Raw genomic sequence first — 8744 nt, 5'->3', positions numbered from 1 at the left:
AAGGTGGTGTCTAATGGGCCAAGTGTGCCTAAGTGGGCTTAAAGTGAACTAAGTGGAGTCTAACCTAAAGTGTACCTAAGTGAAAAAAACCTAAACTAAACGCTGCCAAAGTCACAATGAGGGGTCAAATAAATCCCTCAACTAAAGTCTTCGAGGTGGCTCAAAAAGGGTAAGTTGTATGAGTAGCCATGGGCCACCAAGGGATCACTATAAAATATTGAAATAACACTTAAAGACATATGCTAAAGGGACAAAATGGAGGGTCTACATCCTCACACTTCTCTAACTTATTGTAACCATGGATCTAGTGTCGCTTTTGAACATTAACAATTGACAATCCAAATTTGTGATTCACTGGGAGCTTTTCTTCGCATTCATTTTAGTACAACTCAGACTCTTTGCTCCTTGAAGTTAACTTTTTCATTAGTTGTTGTATCCTGGCTCTGTCAATATTCACACAAGATCATTCATATTGCTCTCAGTCTCAATGAATTCTATCTTGTCCATACCTTCACTTATGTACCAGTCTGAAGAAGCCTTCCTTCTGAAGTTATCATTTTTCTAGAGTATACTTTCCATTAGGTTGAATAGATTATAGGGCAGTTAGTTTTTTCACACCATGCCAAAGGAGAGTATAATCAAACAGTCAATTTGGAAGCAAATTCCCATGCATTAGTTTCTTCTGCTTCATCAAACTTCCTCACAGATTTTCCTTTTCCTCTTCTTACATTGTAGATTCCAACTTTCCCAGGCATTCCCTTGTTTAGGGCCTTCACAAGAGCATACACCAGATCGGTAACATCAAAGTAATCACTTATTGCATTGTGGAAATGCTGGAATGTCTCAATAATCAATACATCACGCTCAAAATCCAACATTACTATGAAATACCTGACCTTTGCAACAATTTTGAGAATGGAGATCCTGTTATGATTAGCTGGATTTGTCATATAATTTTTCAAATGGTGATATAGTTAGTTGAAAAATCTCCTTCATTTGGTCATCATCATGTGGGACATGATTCATGCCCAGTTGGTGTATCAGCTGATTCGTGTCCAGCTGGTGCTCCTTGGATGAGGGAGTGATCAACAAAATTTATACCTATAACACCATACACTAGGGTAGCAAATAAAAAGCTACTATAGTATAGTGGCTCTAGGGTCGTTCACTAGGAATGACTAACAAGCAATCAATGATACCAATTCCAAGTGAATTGGCCTTGTTTCATTTCATGGTTAGATTAAGAAGTAAAACACAATGGTAAAGATTTAGACTTAAACTAACTAACTTAACAGAAGTTTGGAATAATTTAGGAAGAAAAACATTCCTTGGAGAATTAGGTTCACTGGGGTGGTTCCTCATGCAAAAGACATAGCTCCGGTCAGATGGTTCCTTTTTTCGCATTAGAGATTCAACATATAGTCAATTCTCTAACCGGTGATGTACAGAGACTCCTTCAATTAGATTTCACTTTAATTCTCTCACTGATGCAACTTGCAATGGTTTTGCCTCTCACCAAGCCTCAACCATTCAAGGTGATCTTTAACCTTGGACTTCCTTTCACAAACTCGCAAGAGATAACTAATGGATGTCTCCTAGGAGTCCAAAAGCTTACCAAGTGTTGGTAATTCCAGAAAATCCTACCTTGAAGTCACCTCCCAGAGGCTCGCAAGGGGCAAACTAGTGCATTTCCATGGTTGGAAATCACTTGCCTTACCAAGTGTTGGCCCAGGTGACTCCAAGGTGTTTTAAGTTAACTAAAAACATTGAAATCACTAAAAGATTTCACTTCCTCTTCATTACTAGCTAAAACCACAAAGCTTTGCATTCTTGCACTTGGAACCTTCCCCGGCAACCTTAGCTCCAAGGAATTGGAGGTTTAGTTACTCATTCTCTGGGGAAAACTCCTCAGAGAATTCATAACTTAGAAATAAAATGAAAATACAAAGTGATAAGGTAAGGCAGTAGAAAGAAAATAGACTTTACTTGCTTACCCAAACTTTACAGAAGGAACTCCTCTCTGAGAACAGGCTCCCGAGAGGTGTATATATCAAACCAATATAAAACTAATTGTTATAAAGATATTTGGTCTTTTTACTAACTTAAAAACTAAGGAATCATGTAATTGGTGGTTTACAAGGAGTATTTTGGGATTTAGACAACAAAAATCTAATGGAAAATATCTCCCAATGTCAGTAGCAAGCTTCGGGAGGCTTCAGGAACCATTTCGCAGGAGAAAAATGGTGTCTGCGAAATTTCGCAGACACCCAAGAGGGCTGCGAAATATTTTCGCAACACCAAGCTCTCTTCACCAGGCTGCGAAGTTGGCTTCCACCTTGAGGTTCCCAACTCTCTTCTCACGGCATGGTTCGTGCATCGTCAGAAGAAGAAACACCTTATTGTACAAAAATGCTGCGAAATTCTCGCAACAAAAGGCTGATTCCGCAGCACTTTAGAGTGATTGACTTGTAGTGGCTGTAACTTCTTCGTTTCAACTCCGAATCGCACACCGTTTGAAGCATTGGATTGTTGACTTCCTGAGCTTTGAAATGGTATATAGCATGCATCATTTGAACTTCAGAAAGTGCTCCAAAAGTGGCTGCTACGACTGTCATCAAGAATATGCTCCATGACTGATCCTCTTTGCCTTTTCTCCTTGCAATCCGGATTCACTCTTGGCAAATGAATTCTAAACTTTGCCCAAGATTCCTCATAGCTCTCCTAATATTTGACTTGCTTTGGTGATCAAAATACTAACAAAAACACCAAAACTTGCACAAAGTGATCAAAATTGCTTTAAAGGATCCTTAACATGCCAATTGGGTTAAAAGGCCTAAACTACTACTCAAAAGTGTTTAAAAGGATTAATTATAGGCTATCAAATAGCACTTTTTGAGTAGTAATCAGGACACCTGGTGCAGTAATTTTTATAACTTCACTGATACAAGTTGCAGCTGTCTCTACAGGCTAATTTGTTCACTGTCCCTAGACCGAACTTTGTCTAACACAGTGTTCACTTGGCTGAGTCAAGGTGGAGCCAACTGTCATAGCTGATGAATGATGTGAGACATTCTGGAACGCAAAGATAGGACATGTTGTGTGTAAGCACATACAAAGTCCACTATCTTATGAATAACACCAACTTCTCATCCTGATAGAGTGCATTGTTCAGCATCTTAGCTCTCTCCAATTCAAACATGTTGGTTAACTTTCTATAAAGTTCTCTACATGATGCACATATTGAAAAATCAAGAGTCCGACCCACATCTTTTGACCTCATGAGCGACTTGTAGTGACCAATCTTCAGACTAAGATCAACTTCTTTGGTGATCTTTGTACCAAGTGAGGAACCCTTTGTAGGAAGAGTGTATATAATTTTTATTTTATTTTATTTTATTCTATTAGTCTTTTTATTTTTAGGAAGAGTCCTATTGGGATTGTGTTAGTGGAGTCCCGTTCCACTTATAAGTAGAATCCCCATCCACTTTGAGTCATATTTTGATTACAAGTAGAGTCCCATTAGGACTGTGTTAGTGGCCTATAAAAGCAGGTCACTTTTCACTCTCTTAATACCAATTTTTCAGAGAATTTTTTAGAGAATTTTTCAGAGAATTTTTTAGAGAATTTTTCAAATAATTTTTTAGAGAGTCTTTCGTACATCTATCTAGAGGAATTTTTTCAAAACCTGAGTTGTACACATCTTGCTTATAGAGTGCACCTAAGGCAAGATCTGGTTGTTGAATTCTGGAGGTAGACCATTGGTACCCTAGTGCACTGAGTTCATCTTCGAGGAGGGTGGATCTATTTCAAGGATAGTGTTTTTCACGCCTCAACCGATAAGTTTTTTTTCTTATTTATTTTGTTTTTTGTTTGTGTCTTTTGGGCTAATATTTTGTTTCCATACCCTTAACACCAACAATCTTCAAATATATTCAAATGGAAGTTTCCCTAGTTCACATCCGTCCTGACACCTCTAAAATTAAACCCTTCTACGGGACATTCTTTAAGAGATGGCAGGAAAGGGTTTTCTCTGCAATTGATGTAGTGAACTAAGGACACATTTTGACTGACCCAAAACCAAAAGATGGTTCTCATTTGTTACCAACTTGGGAAACTGGAAATAAACAAGTCAGACATGCTATTCTGAGTACCCTTTCTAATGAACTTTTTTATATTTATTGTCAATTTAAAGTTACAAAAGAAATTTGGGATGCAATGAATAAAAAATATATTTTGGAAGATGTAGGAACTCAGAAATATGTCATAGGGAATTTTAAAAATTTCCAAATGACCGAGGATAAAGATGTATCATCTCAAATCCATGACTACCACTTGTTGATTAATGACTTAGCTATTGAAGACATTAAATTACCCGAACCTTTTGTGGCTGGTTATTTACTAGAGACTTTTCCAAAGTCTTGGAAAGACTACAAAAATAACATGAAACATAAAAGAAAATAGATGTCCCTAGAGGATATCATTATCCATATTAGGATTGAGGAACAAAACCAAAATAAGGACAATGTTGAGAAAGCTAAGGAATTTTCTTCTAAGGCTAATCTAAGTAGAAGAAAAACCTAAACCTAAAAATAATAGGTCCAGGAAACAAAACTCTAGGACCAAGCCCAATGCATCAAACAAGGTTCAGAACTCAACTATTAAAAAACAGGGTAATTGCTTTGTTTATGGCAAGTCTGGACACCATGCAGCTCAATGTCGCCACAGAAAGAGAATTGAGAAGTCCGATTCAAAAGTAAATCTGGCAGAGGCAGAGGTGATCACAATAGTAATCTCCTCTGAGGTGAGCATGGTCACCAATATGAAGGACTGGGTGGTAGACTCTAGGGCTACTAGACACATCTGTGGGAATAGAAGTGCATTTACTTCCTATACCACTGTAAAGGAAGGAGAGGAACAAGTGTTCTTGGGTGATTCTAAATCTACTCCAGTGATTGGCAAAAGGAAAGTTCTCTTCAAGCTAACCTCTGGAAAAGTGCTTGCTCTCAGTGATGTTCTTCATGTGCCAGATATCCGCTGGAACTTGGTGTCAGTATCTCTGCTTGGGAAAGTAGGAGTGAGGATCTTGTTTGACTCTGATAAAATAGTTTTAACCGAGAATGATGCATTTGTGGGGAAGGGCTATTGTAATAAGGGTTTATTTATGTTGAATGTTTATGATATTATCAATAATAATGCATCCTTTTCTTCTACTTACATAGTTGATTCTTGCGATATTTGGTATGGTAGATTAGGACATGTGAACTTTTCATATATGAAGAAAATGGTTGAATTGAGTTTAATCCCTAAACTATCCTTAGAAAACCATGAAAAATATGAATCTTGTGTAGAATCTAAAACCACTAAGAAATCTTGCAAATCAGTTGAAAGAGAATCATATCTACTAAGTTTAATACTTAGTGACTTAGGAGACCTAAAAAATACAATGACGTGGTAAACAATTCTACATAACTTTCATAGATGACTACTCAAGGTATACAACAATATATCTTTAGAGAAACAAAGATGAAGCAAGAGATGCTTTCATTAAGTACAAAATGAAGTGGAAAATCAACTAAGTAAGAAAATTAAAAGGCTTAGAACTGATAGGGGAGGAGAGTTTGAGTCCAACCCCTTTAATTCTTTATGTGAAGATCATGGGATCAGTCATGAAACTACTCCTCATTATTCCCCTGAGCCTAATGGAGTAGCGGAAAGAAAAAATAGGACCTTAAAAGAAATGATGAATGCAATGTTGGTAAGTTCAGGAGCACCCTTGAACTTGTGGGGGGGAAGCTATTCTATCCACATGTCATATTCAAAATAGAATACCTTACAAGAAAATTGGTAAAACTTCTTATGAGTTGTGGAAGGGTTATGCACCTAATGTAGCATACCTAAAAGTGTGGTGGTTTTTAGCTAAAGTTCTTTTCCCTAAAACTAAAAAACAAAAACTAGGTCTTAAAACCTTTGATGCAATGTTCATTAGCTATGTTGAGAATAGTGCGGCATATAGGTTTCTTGTTACTAAGTCATAAAATAGTCTTGTAGATGTCAATACTATAATAGAAACAAAGAATGCATATTTCTTTGAAAACATCTTTCCTATGAAACTAAATGGTGAACAACAAGTTCGGAAAACAAGTAGAGACAAGTCTATTAAACCTTCTGAATTTGAACCTAGAAGGAGTAAAAAAGATAGGAAAGAAACAAACCTTGGAGATGGTTTCTACACCTTCCTAATAGATGAGGAGGCCATAACTTCTCCTAATGCACCATTTTGGAAGGAGGCCATTAACAATGAAATCGAATCAATCATGTATAACCATACATAGGAGTTGGTAGATTTACCTCATGGTGCAAAGACTATTGGTTGTAAGTGGATTTTTAAAAGAAAGTTAAAACAAGATGGGTTCATAGAGAAGTATAAAGCCCGTTTAGTTACCAAAGGCTTTAACAAAGGAATGATGTAGATTACTTTGACACCTTTGTGCCTGTGATTAGAATAACATCAATTAGAGTATTGATTGCTCTAGCTTCTATTCATAATTTGGTGATACACCAAATGGATGTCAAGACTGCATTCTTGAATGGGGATTTGGAAGAGGAAATTTATATGGATCAACCCGAGGGTTGTGTAGTTCCAGGGAATGAGAAAAAGGTGTGTAAGTTGGTTAAATAACTATATGGGTTAAAATAAGCTCCTAAACAGTGGTACAACAAGTTTGATCATATGTTAGTAACTAATGGATGTTCCATTAATGATGCTGATAAGTGTATCTACAGTAAGTACGAGGATAACACATGTGTAGTCATATGCCTTTATGTTAATGACATGCTGATCTTTGGAACTAGCCTAGAGGTTGTGTGTGAGACCAAGAAATTCCTAGGTTCTAAGTTTGATATGAAAGACATATGAGAGATAGAGGTGATTCTAGGAATTATAATAACTAGAACACCTAATGGGCTTAAACTTTCTCAAGAGCACTATGTTGAAAAGATCCTAAGGAAGTTTGAATGCTTTGATTGTACCAGCGTCAACTCCTTATGATCCCAGCTCACAACTGAAGAAAAATAGAGAACATAGTGTTGCCCAAATAGAGTATGCTCAGATCATAGGGAGCCTAATGTACTTAATGAACTGTACCAGACTTGACATTGCTTATGCAATAGGTAGATTGAGTCGGTATACTCAAAGTCCTAATGAGGACCATTGGACTATTGTTCGTAGAGTCCTTAAGTATTTGAGAGGCACCATTAACTATGGTTTGTGCTTTAGTGGATTTCCAAGTGTCCTTGAAGGATATAGTGATGCAAATTGGATCTCAGATTCAAATGAGATGAAATCCACTAGTGGATATGTTTTCATCCTTGGTGGAAGTGCAATTTCTTGGAAGTCTACCAAGCAAATTTGCATTAGTTGGTCTACTATGGAGGCTAAGTTTATTGCCTTAGAAAAGGCAAGTTCTGAGGCTGAGTGGCTTAGAAACCTCTTAGTAGATATCCCTTTATGGACGACACTGTTGAAAGAGAGAGAGAAAGGAGAAAAACCTTAATTCTCATTCATGTGATGTCTACTTACAATTGAGAGATATATATATACAAGGCTAGGAGTCCTAACTACCATACATGTGACCTATATTAACAAGGAAAGATAATATACTATAAATACATTATATTCAACACTCCCCCTCAAGCTGGAGCATATACGTCATATGCACCAAGCTTGTTACAAATATATTTAATCCTAGGACCTCTGAGAGATTTAGTGAAGATGTCTGCTAGTTGATCATTTGAATTGACAAAACTTGTAGCAACACATCCTGATGCGATCTTCTCTCTAATGAAATGACAGTCAACTTCAATATGCTTGGTCCTTTCATGAAAGACTGGATTGGATGCAATATGTAATGCGGCCTGGTTATCACAGATGAGTTTCATCTGTTCATCCTTTCCAAATCTCAACTCCTGAAGAAGATGTCTCAACCATATGAGTTCACATGTTGCCAAAGCCATAGCTCGATACTCGGCTTCAGCGCTAGATCTGGCCACTACATCTTGTTTCTTACTCTTCCAAGATATTAGATTACCTCCAATAAAAACACAGTACCCTGAAGTGGAACGTCTATCTGTGGGTGAGCCAGCCCAATCTGCATCTGTGTAACCAACAACTTGAGTATGACCTCTGTTCTTGTACAATACACCTTGGCCTGGTGTACTTTTGATATATCGAAGAATACGGATTACGGCATCCCAATGGCTATCACATGGTGACTGTAGGAATTGACTAACAACACTCACAGGAAAAGAAATGTCTGGACGAGTAATGGTGAGATAGTTCAATTTACCTACGAGCCGTCGATATCTCCCGGGGTCTCCTAAAGGCTCCCCCTGTCCTGGTACAAGTTTGACATTCGGATCCATAGGTGTGTCTACCGGTTTACAGTCTAACATACCGGTTTCTTCCAGGATGTCTAAAGCATACTTCCTTTGGGAAAGGACCACACCAGAACTGGATTGAGCTATCTCAATTCCCAAGAAATACTTGAGTTTCCCCAAGTCTTTGGTCTGAAAGTGGGTAAAAAGATGTTGCTTTAGTTTCTGAATACCATCCTGATCACTGCCTGTAATGACGATGTCGTCCACATAAACAACCAGATAAATACACTGCCCCAAGGAGTTATGATGATAAAAAACTGAATGGTCTGCTGTACTGCGAAGCATGCCAAACTCTTGAACAACAGAAC

This window comes from Vitis vinifera, chromosome 10 (assembly GCF_030704535.1).
Source record: "Vitis vinifera cultivar Pinot Noir 40024 chromosome 10, ASM3070453v1".
Lineage (NCBI taxonomy): Eukaryota > Viridiplantae > Streptophyta > Magnoliopsida > Vitales > Vitaceae > Vitis > Vitis vinifera.
Note: the sequence above shows the minus strand (reverse complement) of the source record.